The sequence below is a fragment of the Otolemur garnettii genome, unplaced genomic scaffold (assembly GCF_000181295.1).
Source record: "Otolemur garnettii isolate 467f Iridium unplaced genomic scaffold, OtoGar3 scaffold00005, whole genome shotgun sequence".
NCBI classification, from domain to species: Eukaryota; Metazoa; Chordata; class Mammalia; order Primates; family Galagidae; genus Otolemur; species Otolemur garnettii.
Genome location: NW_003852400.1, coordinates 42,582,384 through 42,599,048, shown reverse-complemented (window position 1 = coordinate 42,599,048; position 16,665 = coordinate 42,582,384). Strand labels below are relative to the sequence as shown.

The window sequence follows — 16,665 nt, the reverse complement described above, 5'->3', positions numbered from 1 at the left end:
GTGAATTGTCTCTTGCCGGACCCACAGCTCCTATTACTTGCAGCAAACATGCATGCAGGCAGTGAAAATCCCTTTAATGTTTCTGAGCTTCAGTTCCCTCGTCTGCGTATATGAGGTTCATGATTTCCTAAGTACATTTTGTTGTTGACTTTTTCTGAATAACATCATTTCTATATTGAAAATAAAATAGACTGGTTTTAATAGTGTTCTGTGTGCTTATGTGACTTTGTATTTTAGGAGCATTTGTATTTTGCTAAAAGACTTTGTATTTTATCCACTGATGTGAAAGAACTCCTGCACATTTAGTTCCTATCAGCAAACATGCATGCAGACTTACTCCACTGGGTAAGGAGTGGCCTCCTACCTGGCCTCCTGCCTGCTGGTGGGGGTCTCTGGTGTTCTGAAGCTGTGGGCCACGGACAACTAAAACAGCTCCTCTCTGACCCCATTGAGGGGTATAATTAAACATGCATGCAGGCTTACTCCACTGGGTAAGGAGTGGCCTCCTACCTGGCCTCCTGCCTGCTGGTGAGGGCTCTCTGGTGTTCTGAAGCTGTGTGCCACAGACAGCTAAAGCAGCTTCTCTCTGACCCCACTGAGGGGTGTAACTAATACGGCCACCAAAGAGATAAAATGTAATCATTTTTCTCTCCTGTGAAACAAAGTTCATTTTGAGTTTTTAAAATCATCTTCTCTCCAAAAATAGAAGCAATCTGATGTTGATTTTATACTTACAGCTTATTAAACTTCAGTGTGAATGAATTTTAGTCCACATGTCATTTCTGTCCCTTTTCTTAGGACTTTTATCTCATACTGTGATTGTCTTTCATTTTCTGCTAAAGAAATTATATGTACTATTTAGAAAAGGAGACATTGATTAGGGAGAGGAGCTGAAATAATTAGATTTGTTCATAGGACCTTCTAAAAGATAAACCTGAATTTATTCAGTAAACATTTAGGTGTTTGTCATCATCCAGGCGCTATTAAAGATGTTAGGGTTGCATCAGTGGCCAAAACAAAGATCACCACCCTTGTGGAGTTGGCAGGGTGGAGTCACAATGAAAAACAAGTACAGGAACTAAATTATAATGTATGTTGGAGTGTAGTATGCTCTAGGAGAAAAAACTAGAGCAGGAAAAGAGGACATAGGGAGGCAGGACGTAGTATTAAAAAGGATGGGCAGTAGGTTTCATTGAGAAGGTGGGCGGTGCCTGCGCCTCAAGGAGTAGGGCGTCGGCCCCATATACCAGAAGTGGCAGGTTCGAACCTGGCCTCGGCCAAAAAAACTGCAAAAAAAAAAAAAAAGGTGAGACGTAAGCAGAGACCTGGGGGAAGCAGGGGAGTTGTCCAAGTCTGTATCGGGGGGCAGAGCTTTCCAGGCAGAGGATACAGCTAAAGCAGAGGCCTTGGGGTGGGCATGTGCGAGGCAGGCTGGGAAACGGCAAAGAGGCCAGGTGGTTGGAGCTAAGAGGATCCTAGGAAGAGATGAGGTCATGGAAGGTCTGATGGGTAAGGCTTTGCATGACACTATCAGGACTTGGAATAAAAGCTCAAGTCAGATGGAAGCAGTTGCAGGGTTTTGAGCCAGGGGATGACATCCACCTGGACAACAGACTTATTCCTGTTGTTGTGTTGATAATAAAAGGATTGAATTGTCAAAGGCAGGAGCAGGGAGCCAGTAGGAGACTTCTCTAGTAATCCAGGTGAGAGTGCTGGTGGCCTGGACCAGGGTGGAATGACAGAAGGGAGGGGTCCCACTCTGGATACATTTTACAGGAGGAATCAATAAATTTTCTTGAGGAATGGGATATAGTGTAGGAGACAGAGAGGTGTCATCAAGGGGAACACCATGATTGTTGTCCTGATCAACAATAAGAACTGCTAGAACAGGTGTGGAGATGGGTAACCAGGATTTAGTTTTATCCTTTTCGATGAGTTGGGTTCCGGTATTCCTTTCCAAATCTTCCCCATCCCAACACAACCATTGTCAAGCTTCAGCTTTAGTCCCTTTTCCTTTTGTGAGTAATCACCGGATGCAATGTTAGGTCACTGGTTAGTGTGGGGTCATGTTTTTATGTTCCTGCATTATGTAACCACACCATTTCACACTGCATAGTATGGATTTGTTTTTAATTTTGTTATTTTTGGAGACAGAGTTTCTAAGCTGTCATTCTGGATAGAGTGCTGTGATGTCATAGCTCACAACAACCTCCAACCCTGGCTCAAGGAATCCTCTTGTCTCAGTTTTTTCTATTTTTAGTAGAGATAGGGTCTCGCTTTTGCTGAGGCTGGTCTCAAACTCCTAAGTTCAAGCAGTCCACCGGCCTCGACCTCCCAGTGTGCTTGGATTACAGGTGTGAGCCACCATACCCTGCCACACAGTATGCGTTTAATGATTGCTTGTTGAATGAATGAAGTAGGCCCTCAATAGCTATTTCTTGGGTGGTACCTGTAGCTCAAGCTCAAGATTCGATGCAGGTTCGAATCCGGCCCAGGCCTGCCAAACAATGACAGCTACAACCAAAAGATAGCCAGGCATTGTGACGAGTGCCTGTAGTCCCAGCTACTTGGGAGGCTGAGGCAAGAGAATCACTTAAGCTCAGGAGTTTGAGGTTGCTGTGAGCTGTGACGCCATAGCACTCTACCCAGGGCTACAGTTTGAGGCTCTGTCTCAAAAAAAAAGCTACTTCTTGGTTGGTTTTGAGATAGATGTCTTCTGCAATTTATAGGATGTTTTTGTTTTTTCATTTATATGATGATAGATAACAGTTTAAAAGTGTACAGGAAATAACAATAGGATCCGGATATGTTTAATGGATGAGATCATTAATTAGCATGTAAGTGAGTTAAAGGTCTTAGGTATCTATGAAATGACTTTCCAGAATTCATTGAAGAGGGGAGAGGAAGCTTGAAAACTCTTATCTCATGTGCCAGAGAATTAATACCATATTTCTCATGATCTCACTTTATATTGATTCTTGGTATTTTAACTTGCTGTTTAACACATACATTTATTTTCCTCCTTGGAAGCTTTAATTTTAATACTTTTATGGGTACATTTGCTTAATTTAATGCACAAAATCCAGAGAAAGCACATTGACCTTGCTGAATGACTTGAGTGCATGGAGCACTGAGCTTAGGTGATGGGCGGTAAGAACCAGCCCTCAAGGACGGCTCAGTTCCATGAGGAAGGTGGGATATGCGCACAGAACACTGAAATAAAAGTAGGCTTAACTAACTGCTGAGAGTAAGAGAACGAATGGGAGTCCAGCAAACGGAGAGTGATTTTCAATTTGTGTTGGCTTGGGTGGTAGCATTTGGTTTTCCCCTTTGAAAGATGGTCATGGTTTGATTTTGGAAGAGTGGAGGTGAAAAGTACACTGGTGGTCTTGAAAATGCTTTGAGATGGACTTATTTATTTTATTTTATTTTTTATTTATTTTTTTGAGACAGAGTCTCACTTTGTTACATACGGTAGAGTACTGTGGCCTCACAGCAACCTCGAACTCTTGGGCTCAAGTGATTCTCTTGCCTCAGCCTCCCAAGTAGCTGGGACTACAGGTGCCCGCCACACTGCCTGGCTATTTTTAGAGATGAGGTCTTGCTCTTGCTCAGGCTGGTCTTGAACCTGTGAGTTCAGGCATTCCACCTGCCTCGGCCTCCTAGACTGCTGGGATTATAGGCGTGTGTCACCACCCGGCCTCAGGCTCACTCTTTAAATGGACAGGTCCTTGTGGCAGGAGTAAAGTATGGCTCAGGATGAAGTGAAATGGGGAATTCTTGCAGTAATTTAGGCAAGACATGATAGAATCCTAAATAGGGGCAGTTGGGGCTATTTAGGAGGAGGAGACGGAAGGGGCTGCTTGCCTGCAGGGCTGGGGTGAGGAGCAGGGAGGAGTGTAAAATAACTTGTAGACTTGGAGAATAAAATGATGGAGATGCTTGGAGATGGCTTGGAGCAGGGGTCTGCTACCTACAGCCCCGGGCCAGATTTGTCCAGCTACCTACTTATGGCCCTTGAGCTAAGAATGGTTTTTATATTCTAAATGATTCCATTTTTAGTGCTTATGTAAGTACCTACATAATAGCTTCAGTTTTTCCTCTTGACCTGTGAAGCCTAAAATGTTTACTACTTGGACCTTAAGGAAAATGTTTGCTGACCCTTGACTTGGAGAACAAGCAAGTTAAGGGAGTGGAAGTGGTAATAGTAATTGCTACTGTGAATTGAGTGCTTGCTATGTGCCTGGCAGTATTCCAGGCATAATATGTGCATTAATTATTCCATGCAGGAATGAGTATGACAACAGAGTGCTTCTGAGCCTAGACTAGAGACAGGTGTGTCCAACCTTTTTTTCTGCTGCACATTAGAAGAATAAGAATTGTCTTGGGCTACAAATTAAATACAAAAACTAACAAAAGCTGATGAGCAAAGAAAACAAGGTCTGTGAAGGCTTTTCACAATATCCAATAGCACAAATAAGCAGAACAGTCCTCAGATAATCTGTATGCAGTACAGGCGGCAGGTTGGACATCCTTGGTAGAACCTTATGGGTATGAGTTCTTGCTGGCTTCCCTCTGTAACTTTGGGTTATAGACTTAACTTCTCTCAACCTCAGTTTCCTGGTGTGTAACATGGAGTAACTATCTTATGGTGTTAGTATCTATGTTTTCAAGCATTAATTATTTACCCATTGTGTTAGTCTCCTCAGGTTGCTGGAAGAAATTACTACAAACTGGGCAGCTTAAAAAAACAGAAATTTATTCCCTTAAAATTCTACCCACTAGAAATCTGAAATGAAAGTGTCCAGAGGCTCTGGGGAGCCGCCTTTCTTGACTCTTTTGGCTTCTGGTGGCTTCCAGCAAGCGATCCTTGGGACTCCTTGGCCTGCAGACGAGTTACTCCAGTCTGCCTCCGTTGTCACATGGCATTTTCCCTGTGTCTGTCTCTGTCTCCTCTCCTTTTAAGGACACTAGTCATACTTGATTTAGGGCCTACCCTAATCCAGAATGTCCTTACCAACTAATTACATGTGCAGAGAGCCTGTTTCTAAATAAGGCCCAGTCAGAGGTTCTAGGTGAATATGAATTTGGGGGAGGGAGATACTATTAAACCCAAGCACAGCTCTGAACTCCCCTAACAGGGTGTCAGCCACTTCTGGTGAGCCTTGAAAACTGAGGCTCAGGGAAGTTACGGTAAGTGATTTCCAGGTGCAGCTAATAAGAGCCAGGATTTCAGTGCATTTTTTGCTTGACTTGAGACTGTTGCATTTTATGCTGTAATACCTAGTGTGCTTGCTAGAAGACTTTTGTTCTAAAAGTAGTCAGGAGACACTAAAGGTTTTGCACTACAGAGTGACATCTTAATCATAATCAAAATAACTGACGTACTTTGAGGACTTACTGGGTACCAGGCATGGTACTTCAGGTTTTAAGTTCATTATGTCTATTTAAACCTCATAGGAGCTTTTGAGGTAAATACTCTTCCTATTCCCACATTGCTAACAGGAACTGAGCCATAGCAATTTAAACTGTGAGTTCTTGGAGACACCCTTCCCTGGAGCCACGCTGACGACAGGCCTTTAGGAAGTCCTCCCTGGTGGTTGTGCACAGAAAGGGTGGCTTCAGAAAGGAACAGGTGGACTGGAGACACTTGCTAGGTGGCATGGCCTGACTTGGTGACAGACTGGCTCTCTTGAGTCCAGTGGTAACTTTGAGGTTTTAGGTTTGGGAGATAGGAAGTGGGGAAGCCACTGATAGGAATGGGCAGGCTAAGAGGAGGAGCTGGATTAGAAAGAAAGACAAAGAATGGGGCTGAAGGGAGTCTTAGAAAATTCCATTTTCAGGCTGGGTGAGCCATTTTCATGCCTGTAATCCTAGCACTCTGGGAGGCTGAGGTGGGTGGATTGCTTGAGCTTAGGAGTTCAACACCAGCCTGAGCAAAACTGTCTCTACTAAAAATAGAAAAACTGAGGCAAGAGGATCCCTTGGGCCCAAGTTGGAAGTTGCTGTGAGTTATGACACCATGACACTCTACCCAGAATGACAGCTTGAGACTTTGTCTCAAAAAAAAAAAGAAAATTCCATTTTCAGGCCTTTTATTGTATTTAGTTATGCTGACATGATTTTCACAAAAACCACCTGTTGTCCGCAGAAGACATCTTTAAATACTGATGTCAGCATGGATAATCTGCAAGTTTTCATGTTTTGACTCTGGTTTATATTTTAAAACTTGATACACTTTTCTAGCAAAGCTCTTTGAGGTGCTTGGTTTGTGTTCGGTTGGTTATTCATGCTCTTACACAAGAAGTGCAGATGTGGCTGGAGTAAAGACTCAGGGCCACTGGCTGCCTGGCCCCTGCCAGCATAGGGAAAAGCAGGAAAACCATGAGGTGGGGGTGGGGCGCTCTTAAGTTTAAAACCGCTGATATGAGAATTATGTCCAAGCTTAGCATTAAATGATGTGCAGCACCGTGGTAGAGGCTATGGGTGGGTGGCACTGAGGAAAACGGTGAAGGCTGGTGCTGTGCTGTTCACAGTACCACCATCGCTTAAGTAGCTGTTTGTGACAACAGGGTTTACAATTTCAGTTAAAAACTAGGCATTATTTGGAAACAGTACTTAAAACCAAGAAGCAAATTCTTTGAAATACTCTCACTGCGGCATGAACTGCAGTGCTCTCAGCTTTCACAGAGTCTGGGATCCTAAAAGGCCCTGGCTCTGCTGTGAGCTGTCTTCATGTTGTCTTTTCTAAAGAGCTGGTACAGAGCGGCGCCTGTGGCTCAGTGAGTAGGGCGCTGGCCCATATACTGAGGGTAGCGGGTTCGAACCAGGCCTTGGCCAAACTGCAACAACAAAAAAATAGCCTGGCATTGTGACAGGTGCCTGTAGTCCCAGCTATTCAGGAGGCTGAGGCAAGAGAATCGCCTAAGCCCAAGAGCTGGAGGTTGCTGGGAGCTGTGATGCCACGGCATTCTACTGAGGACAATAGAGTGAGAGACTCTGTATCTAAAAAAAAAAAAAGGGGGGGGGGGAGCTGGTGCCACTTATATTCTTCCTGCCCCAGATAGAGGAGCTCATTCTATTGAGCTTTATTTTAGCTTAGGTCTGCTTTTATCTTTCTAGAAAAAAAGAAAATAAGATTTTACCTTTAATTAAAGGTAATTTCCGAAGTTTACTGTTTTCCTGGTACAGATAAGTTTGTTGTATGTCAAGTGTTGACAGAACCCAAAGCACCAGCAGCTTGCAGACACATCTAATGCTGCTTTATCTGTGCAGACCCGTGCTCAAGTCATGCAACAAGTAATTAGGAAATTAGGAATTTTGAACTGCAGACTTCAAGTATTAGTTGTGTTCCCTGAACTTACATGATTGTATGGATTTTACTTTACAAAACCAGTTGTTTTTTAAAGTTTTATTATGTATTCACTGTTATCAAGGACGTAATTTTTACCTCATTGTGTTAAGAGTCTGTGGATATCATATCTTCAAGAAAAGACACAATATATACTTTTCTTGTCTTTCCTCTTCTCAGATTTTAAAGTCTTCATTTGTACTTGTTTGACTATAGGCAAATCAACATTTTTACCATTGTATCCAAAGATTGTTCAGAATTAAAGACACACTGTGTTTATAGAACTCTTCAAACTATCACTCTAGTAATTTTATATTTAGTATTCACTATAAGCTAAAACACAGAACCTTTATATAGAGAGAGAGTTGCCCAGCAATGAACAGTTGTTTTGAGATGTAGTCATGTGCTTTTCCTCGCCATTTTTGGAGCAAGGTGAGCTATGCAAATCTGCATGGTGTGTGGTGAGTGAAAGCAATCCTGTTTTAAGGTGTTGACACTCAAGTGAATGTTTTCATTCATGCTGAATGTCATCTTGCTCTTAAGTTAGATGTTGCTGAATGAAACTATAAGAGCTGCTTAATTAGGATATAATAAGGCTTTTACCTAGAACAAATTACTTTATCATCAGGACCAAATCAAGCTTAGAGGAGGTCTGAATTCTTTAAATGATGATTATTATTTTTTAACTCATCAAGCAACCTTGTTGGCAGTTACTGTCCTTGTCCTTTTTTTTTTTTTGAGACAGAGTCTCAAGCTGTCGCCCTGGCTAGGGTGCTGTGGCATCATAGCTAACAGCAACCTCAAACTCTTAGCCTCAAGGGATCCTCTTGCCTCAGGTTTTCTACTTTTAGTAGAGACGGGGTCTTGCTTTGGGCTGATCTGGAACTTGTGAACTCAAGGTATCCAGCATGCTAGGATCACAGGCATGAGCCACGTGGCTGGCCTATTGTCCTTGTCTTCACCCTCTTATCTCCTTTTTAAAATGGCTTAAATGTTTTCTTTTATTATTTATTTAAATAAATTTATTTATTTGTTGTCACTTATTTATCTTTGAAATCTAATAGTTCTTGGTTTTAAGGACCTTTAGTCTCTTCAAAAATTGCTCTCACTTCTTGAGTTCAGTATCAGTATTGGTACCCTCCAGAGTTTTTAGTGTGGTTCAGACCGAAAGCCTACTTAATATGGCTTGATGCAGGAGTAGAATGTCGTTGAGTAGAAGTTTTGTGGGTCGCTTGTATCTGAGGTGGTGTAGGCTCCGGAGGCGCTTAGCGTGCAGGTGCTATGCCCTGTGTGTTGAGGCTGATCTTTGCGGCGTTGAGGTCTGCAGAGGTGAGGCAGTCCCCAGTAGACCACGTGCAGAACTGCTTAAGTTGGGTAGACCCAGGTGCACGTGCAGCTGGACATTGTTAGCAAAATTATTTAGCTTCCATAAGCTTCACATTCTACCTCTGAAAATGGGGGTGATGATTGCTTTTCTTTTAGGGTTAAAGAGAAGAGAAAATAAGACGTGTAAAGTGCAGAGTACAGGTTTGCACAGAGCAGGTGCTCCTCTCTGAGGTTATCGCCTGCATGGCGGCCATCCTGCCTCTCTGTGTTAGGGGGTGTTGGTTTTCACTTTTTGAGACAGTTTACTCAGCTTTAAAAAGTAAATTATTAGAGCAGAGAGGGGGGAAAGGTAATCAACAAGTGGGTGGAGACCAGAAGGGAGGAAGGAAAGGGGAGGGGAAGAGTCATGGGGAGTGAGCTGGGCAGGGAAGGTGGGGGTAGGGGGGTGTGGATACCAGTAAGGGGGGGGGAACCAAATGGGCTATTTTGACCAAATTAGCATTTCCTTTCAACATTTTCAGTGTACAGGGAATGAAGAAAAACAGGCTGAGCTCAGTTTGGAGAAACTGCCTGTGGGAGTCCCTACTGCCCTTCAGCCTGTCTCCTTTCTGTCCCTTACACCAGAGATTTTGTTTTTTTGGGGGAAGGATCCTGGGAAGACAGGAGATCTAGTTAATGTTTTTGGCATATACTCAGACACACACATTTATGATTTCAAAATTAAATAAGATGCTTCCATTTGTTTCTCTTTGTCTCTTTCTTTCATTTTTTTGAAACAGAGTCCCTCCTTGTCACCCTTGGTAGAGTGGTGTCACAGCAACCTCAAACTCTTGGACTCCATTGATCCTTTTCCCTCAGCCTCCCAAGTAGCTGGGACTACAGGCACCTACCAACAATGCCCAGCTATTTTTAGAGACGAGATTTCTCTCTGATTCAGGCTGGTCTTGAACCTGTGAGCTCATGCAATTCTCCTGCCTCGGCCTCCCAGAGTGCTAGGATTACAGGCGTGAGCCATGGCGCCCGGCCTATTTATTATTTTTTGAAGGGAGAAAATGTAGCCTTTGGATTCCTGTTGCTTACTGATTGGGCCTTTTATATCATCAGTCTTAGGAGAGAGAAAACATACTGAGAATAAGAGATCTGGTTGAGAAAAGGAAGGCAAAGTTCAGGTGCAAGAACTGGACAGCGGTCCTGAAGAGGGAGAGGAGGCAGGCTCGGAAGAGGTGGACACCTTCTTTAAAGGAGGAGGGGGCCCTGCCTGACTAAAATGCCTGAGGCTGGACTGTGGGAAGGGTTTTCATTCCCAGTCTCTCGGGTTGCTAGGAAAATTGTTCCTCTCTGCCAATCAGAAGCAGAGGAACATTGGCAGTTTGGTTTAGCATAGTGCAAATGCATTTCCAGTGTGCTTATTTAGTTCAGCTTGCAGTGGGTTCTTGGTATTTGCTAGTGGACTAGATGACGCTGGAGCTTCACTACTCTGATTTATAAAAAAAAAAAAAGATGACACTGGAATGCTTCTTCAGTGTTAGATTTTACTAATGGAAATAGTTTAATGACATACTGTGTGAAAATGTGATGCTTTTGAAAATGGTGGTGAATTCCTGGATCATAATTAATTTATGAGTTTTTAAAATTTGAGCACTTTAAGGTAATAATATTTTAAACCTTGACATGTGATTCAATTTTTTTTATATTCATTGTCTACTTGAGTATTATAATCCTTCAAAATTGAGTACATATGTCTTATAAATAAGCTTTCAGATATTTCTTGCTTTGCTCTTTCCAGCCTGAGCATGTTTTATTATAAAACATTGGTAAGATACAAAGAAAAAGGGTAGTGGGAGGGAGTGGAAGTTGCTGGGTTTCTTTGGAGCTGGGATAGATGGTGGGAAAGTGGGGCAGAATGCGCTTCTCTGAGCCTTGGCAATTGCACTAAATTGAAAATGAGCCCTGTTAGGAATTCTGCATGTGTAGAGTCAGTGTGGGAGTCTAGGAGATTTTATTAATAACAGGCCCCAACGCAAAATAAAAATGGGTTTACATTTTCCTTTTAACTCTCAAAATGTGAAAAGGAAAGTTCCCTTTTCAACAGAGGGTAGTAGGGTTAAGGCCAGTCTCAGGCCTGATCGGCTGATCCCTTCAGTCTGTACCTACAAAAGGGGTGCACTGGTTTTCTGAACAAGGACACCTGCTTGGAACTCCTGGCAGACAAGTAGGAAAGATGGTTCTTTGCTGTGAATTAGCTGTGGGACTTTAGGCAAGTGACTCTGGCACTTGTTTGTAAGATTAAGAGAATTGCATAAAAAACCCTTCTAAGGCCTTTTCAGCTTAAAACAACAACAACAACAAAACCAAATCTGCCATTCTAGCCTGGGAATTAGCTCTACCTCCACTTCCCCAGGGGCTGTTGTGGAGACTGGTGATAAGGGGAATGTCTTCAGGGTTCCTGCTCCTCCTCTAGGAGTGAAGTCATTAGTTCCTGAAGGAACTTTGTATCCTGGGAAAAAGATCTAATAATTTGCCAAACTAATTTAATAACTAAATTGAATGCTCCACTGAAACTTCACTCTCAACCTGTAAACCTTTCTCTCTGCTTCTTTTTGCCTCCTTGGCAGAGATCCCTTGAGGAAGAGACAATGGCAGTGTGCTGGAGGCCCAGCCCGGCAGCCCCGAGGCCTCTGGGCTTCCTTTTGCCTGTTGGGGATCACAGTTCAGGGATGTGGTTGAAATACATTGCCTCATTTTCAATAATACTTTTTCCTATTCTTCAAATTCATGGTCAGAATTTATTTTCAGTTGTGTAACTGGGGGAGGCTGTACTACTTCATTTTACTTTCTTATAGGCAATAGTTTTCTACTGGTCTCTACAGCTTTCTGGTAACTATAATAGAAATGTTGCCACTTCATTGTTGTTTTTAAGAATTCATCCACACTGCTGTGTATCGTCAGCCTCTTTGTATTTAATCTCAGAACTTAATACTCGCCCACATTTTCTTTTTGTGATAAAATCTTATTAATATGCCTGTGCTATTCCAGGTCTAGCTAACCAGAGTCTGTTAGCAGTTTTGTAGCTGTAGATTGGCATCATCATTCTAAAATGTTTTTCTCTCTGTTCGCTGTTTATTATTTTTTAAAACCGTTGCCTTAACCTTGAGTATCATTGTTTATTCTTAACAGTGCCGCCTTTGACCTTAGACTTCATTGTATAATTTCTCCCCCTGCTCTTTCATTTCCCTCTCCTGTTTTGAAAGCAGTGTGGCAGTAGGATGTTTGTGAGGGGAGGGGGCTGGCCAGGGGCAGGTTTCTGCTAAGTGAGCCACTGAAAACTTAGAGCTCTGGAAACTTTTGCCTGGATTTGTATCAATCCCATGATAAAAATGTGTGGTCCTTTTGTTGTTTAGATACTGGGCAACATTTTCAGCTTTTATTTACACTCCTCTTGGGTTTGGTAAAAAAAATTCAATCCAGCTGAAAGAATGCTTAAAAGATGCTGTAATGCTTTGTTAAAGCTCTGCAGCTGGTTGTATTGTACCTCTGCAGTTCCTTAAGGAGCAAATTAATTTTTAAAGCTGTCCTAGAAGTAGCAAGTCTGCAGTGAATTTATTGTTTTATTTTTATTTTTTATTGTTTGGGATTCATTGCGGGTACAAAGAATTAGGTTACGCTGACTGCGTTTTTTAGATAAAGCCCCTCTGATAATTGTTTAAGGGTGTGATGATTTAGCTCTGCTCCACTAGCTTTATTCTCCAGCGTGTTAGGCCTGACTGAAACTTTTGCTGTTTCTCCCTTTCTTGTAATATTTAAGGTTTTGAATATGAAAATATGTGTGAGATCTAGAAATATGCACAGAGAATTCTCACTTTGAGAATTGTTAAATCAACTGTGAGAACCTAGCCATTTGTAACAAAACCCAATTCTAGTTCTAATAATAACGTGATTTCACTTAACATCTAACCAATGCTTGTACTGTCATTTCTATTGGAAAAAAATATGTTTCCACTTTCCTCTTGCCTGAACTCAGAGCTTAGGAGCTCAGTGGGAAGCTTCCTGGGAACCCTAGAAAGTAGTTGGCTTGTGTTGTCAACCCACCCCCAGGTGTTAAAACACCCTTGCTGTTTGATCATCTGGATAGCTTGAGCTGTTTAAAAGATGTCACATCTTTTTTCTGTTTACTCCTAGTCAGTAAACTAGTACTTACATAATTACCTTTTTCATAGGGAAGAAAACACATTAATACCCTATCTGTTAAAATATGTACAGGAAAAACTAATGGAAGGCTGTGAGATGATTTTTTAAAAAAACATAAGTCTTAAATTCTCCTTGGCTCTGTTAGTATGTACCCTTAGCAAGCTTAAAAGTATTAAATGCCAAAAGGTCCTTAGGCCTCAGAGAGATTTTTATACTCACTGCTGTATCTGAGAGTTTTGAAAACGTATACCAGTGTGGTGAGATGGGAAAACTTAATACTTACTCATTTTTAGATTGGTTGTTACAGGTGCACCTGCAACTTTATATACTAGAAGGTAGTTTTTTAAAATGTGGTGAGCTGATGGGAAGTTTGACAAACTACCCCTGCAGTTGACATTCATACAACTCTGGGCTGGGTTTCAGAGCTTCTCTGAAAAGCAAGGCTCTAAGTGACTAGATCAAGTAATACTTGCAGAATATCATCAGTGCTGGCAACAACCATTACCCAGAACAGGATCAGAGCAGGATAGGACCCTGTATGCTTGTCTTCTGTATTTGAGCACTGGACCATGGCTTCCTTGGGTACCCTAGCTCAAAATCAGATGGAAAAATAGGTCACAAGAGATGTTTGTCTTTTAATTTTCTGTTCTCTTTTCACCATTTTTAAACATGTATTTCATCATTTTATATTCTCAGTTGTCTTTGAAAAATTTTTTTCCTTTAGTTCTACTTTTCTACTATCCTGGTCTTTTCAACTTAATTTCTGTATATAAAATGTAAAACTGATACCAGCATCAAAGACAAACATTGTATAGGAAATTATCATTCTTTCCCTTTTGGGAGCAGGGCCTTGCTCTGTTGCCCAGGCTGCTTTCTCTCTTTTTTTTTTTTTTAATTTTTTTTTTATTTTTTGAGACAGCATTTCACTTTGTTACCCTGGATAGAGTGCCATGTGTTGCTCATAGCAACCTCATACTCTTTTTGGGGTCAAGTAATCCTCTTGCCTCAGTCTCCCGAGTAGCTGGGACTATAGGCACCTGTCATAACGCCCGGCTTTTTTAGAGACCAGATCTTGCTCTAGCTCAGGCTGGTCTTGAACTCCAGAGCTCAAGCAATCCACCTGCTTTGGGCTGCCAGAGTGCTAGGATTATAGGGGTGAGTCATTGTACCCTGCTTTCTATGAACAGCAAGCGGGAAAGTTTTAGCAGCCCGGTTGGTTCTGTTAGCCATGGTAGAGATTTTTAAAGTGCTGGCCTTTCCGAGTGATGGTTTGTTGGAACTGGGGTAGGGGTCTTCCTATGTCTAGCAGAACACGTTTCTCTGCCGTGGGTGAAGTGGAAGTTGGGTGCTGCATGGGCATTCAGTGCCCTTACTGTGCTCATTTGTCCCTCCTGTTCAAGACTGTACTGCTTTTCACTTAAAACTCTCACTTAGAATAAATGAACAGAAATAAATGTGTGGGTATATACATACCGACACATACGTGCATATATGTGTTTGAAATTTATTGTCAGTGGTTTTTCATTTGTCAGGCCCTTGAACTGTGAAAAAATACAGTTTTACCTTTAAAAGTTTCATTTTTATTTATTTACTTTTTTTTTCTTTAGACAGTCTCACTAGGTCACCCTCAGTAGAGTACTGTGCTGTCACAGCTCACAGCAACCTCAAACTCTTGGGCTTAACCAGTTCTTTTGCCTCAGCCTCTCAGTAGCTTAGACTACAGGTGCCCACCACAAGGCCTGGCTGTTTTGTTTTTCTGTTGTTCTTGTTGTCGTTTAGCAGCCCCAGTGCATATAGCCAGCACCCTAACCACTAAGCTACTGGCGCCGAGCCTTATTTTTAAATTTTTATTTGTTTATTTTTTTTATTGGGACAAGGTCTTGCTGTATTGCCCAGGCCAGAATGCATTGGTGTGATAATAACTCATTGCAGCCTTGAACTTTTGTTCAAGTAATGCTTCTACCTCCGTTCTCAAGTAGTTGGGACTATAAGCAAATGCCACCACTCCTGGCTAATTTTCTTTCTTTTTTTTTTTTTTAGTTTATTGTTGGGGATTCATTGAGGATATAAGAAACCAGGTTACACTGATTGTTGCATTTGTTAGGTAAAGTCCCTCTTTAAATTGTGTCTTGCCCCCAAAAGGCATAGCATACACCAAGACCCCACTCCTGGCTAATTTTTAAAAATCTTTTGTAAGGGGCAGTGCCTGTGGCTCAGTGAGTAGGGCTCTGCCCTGTATACCGAGGGTGGTGGGTTCAAACCAGCCCCGGCGTTGTAGTGGGCACCTATAGAGAATCGCCTAAGCCCAAGGAGTTGGAGGTTGCTGTGAGGTATGATGCAACAGCACTGTACCGAGGGTTAATAAGTTAAACTCTGTTTCAAAAAAAAAAAGAAAAAATATTCTGTAGAGATGGGTGGGGGTCTCACGGTTTTGCTCAGACTGGTCTTGAATGTCTGGCCTGAAGCATTCCTCCTGCCTCTGGGACTACAGGCATGTGCCACCATACCCAGCCCTTTAATAAGGGTTTTATTTAAAATTGGGTTTATACTATGTTATTTTGTAAGAGATTTGAAGAAAGTTAGAAATATGGCATCTTCCCTTGTCTATTTCACTGTTAGGTAAAGCAGGGCATTTCTGAAGCAGAGTCTCTCAGGTTTCTGACATCCCCTCCCCAGGCTGTCTGTTCCCGCTCAGTACTGCCGTGTTCTCAGACTGTCAGGCCAGTGCCCTGGCTGTCTCTCTCTATTCTGTCTTGTCTTTCAGCATGATTTAGTGGAATGAGTGCTAGGTGGAGTTGGGAAGTCTGAATTCTTCAGCTGGTTTTGTTCAAGTGATTTGAGCTTTATCATTTTTCATTCCCAAGAGCCCAAGGAGCCTGTGTTCCTACTCCTGAACATCCTCAGTCTTTTATGTGTCTTTATGTGATTTTCCGGGGGAGGGTCTGCCCTCAAGTGCCACTTGCTACATCCCTGCCCCCACCCCAGCAGCACTCTCTGGTGATAGTCGTTGGCAAGAGGTTGTGGCACCTCTGGCATCATTCCCAAGTCATCAGTTGGGCTGACTTAACAGTTACCGATTCTTTTTTTTTTTGCAGATTTTGGCCGGGGCTAGGTTTGAACCCACCACCTCCAGCATATAGGGCCAGCACCCTACTCCTTTTAGCCACAGGCGCTGCCCAGTTACTGATTCTTATAGTCCCTAAAGAAAAAGTGGTAAATTCTTGTTGCTCAGAGACCTTGTACTCCAGGTGTGGGTCTCCTGAAAGAAGGTGGAGTCCGAACCAGACATGCATGCATAATCCACCCCCTTTTCAGGCACTTCAGCTGATAAGACCTGGGCTTGGCCAGCCCTGATGAGCACTCTGATGGTAGACCAGCAACCTTGCCAAACACCCTCCAGAACCATGGCATGATTCCAAAACACAGCCTGAGTCCATGTTAACTGGTTCAGAGACGGGTTCTGAAGTCTTACACAATAATTCCTTAGCAAGACTTTCGGAGGAAGTGGGTTTGCATTCTTTATGGGGTGTTTTTACATACAGTATAATTCTTTTAATATGTGTGACTATAATGGTGTCACCTTTTAAACATGTGAAAACTGCAGTTTCTTGTTTTTGTCTTAAGGATAGTTCCTTGCAAATTCTCTGTTATGTATCGTGTCTTTACTTGGAAGAAATGAAAAATACCACAGATACTTTGTGAGTATGCAAATGCTAATTTTTTGAAGAGAAGTTTTAGCAATGAGGATGTTTTTAGAAACTTTACCAGATTCCTTCTTCTTCTTTTTTTTTTTTTTTTTG

At 42.2% G+C, this 16,665-nt stretch overlaps 1 protein-coding gene across 1 annotated transcript in view; it reads left to right on the top strand.

The window, feature by feature from the left end:
• The window catches only part of SNX18 (sorting nexin 18), a 28,963-nt gene that overhangs the window by 8,392 nt on the left and 3,906 nt on the right, over positions 1-16,665 (top strand). The gene's annotated exons all lie outside the window — the stretch shown is intronic.